Source organism: Octodon degus, unplaced genomic scaffold, assembly GCF_000260255.1.
Source record: "Octodon degus isolate 3935 unplaced genomic scaffold, OctDeg1.0 scaffold00161, whole genome shotgun sequence".
Taxonomy (NCBI): Eukaryota; Metazoa; Chordata; class Mammalia; order Rodentia; family Octodontidae; genus Octodon; species Octodon degus.
The window spans coordinates 2,292,554-2,292,993 of NW_004524737.1; positions in this window are offsets into that span (position 1 = coordinate 2,292,554).

Consider the following 440-nt stretch of genomic DNA (forward strand, 5'->3'; position numbering starts at 1 on the left):
ATCTGGATTTTCTACCTGATCACTATGATGGACAGCATGTCAAGGTCATTCTTACTCCTCTCCATTTATGTATTAGCTTTCATACAAATTCTACTGCCACAAGGGAGATTTCTCTTGTTATTTGTATGAACATTAATTGCTTTTGTCTGAAAACATGTTATACTTTGTTACTGTTTGAGCGTTGGTGCTTCCTAAAGGTCTATATGTAGACCTTTGCTCCCTTAAAGAGTGGTATTTCAGATGTTATGAACCTTTCAGATGTGAGATCTAATGGGAAATCATAGGATAATTAGAGTGTGGCCCCAAGCCAATCTCCTTCTTCCTCCTCTTGTCCTTTTCTTTCTCCTTCTCCTTCCCCTCCTCCTGCCCCTTCTCCTTCTCCTTCTCCTTCCCATTCTCCTGCTCCTTCCCCTTCTCCTTCTTCTTCTTCTTCTTCTTCT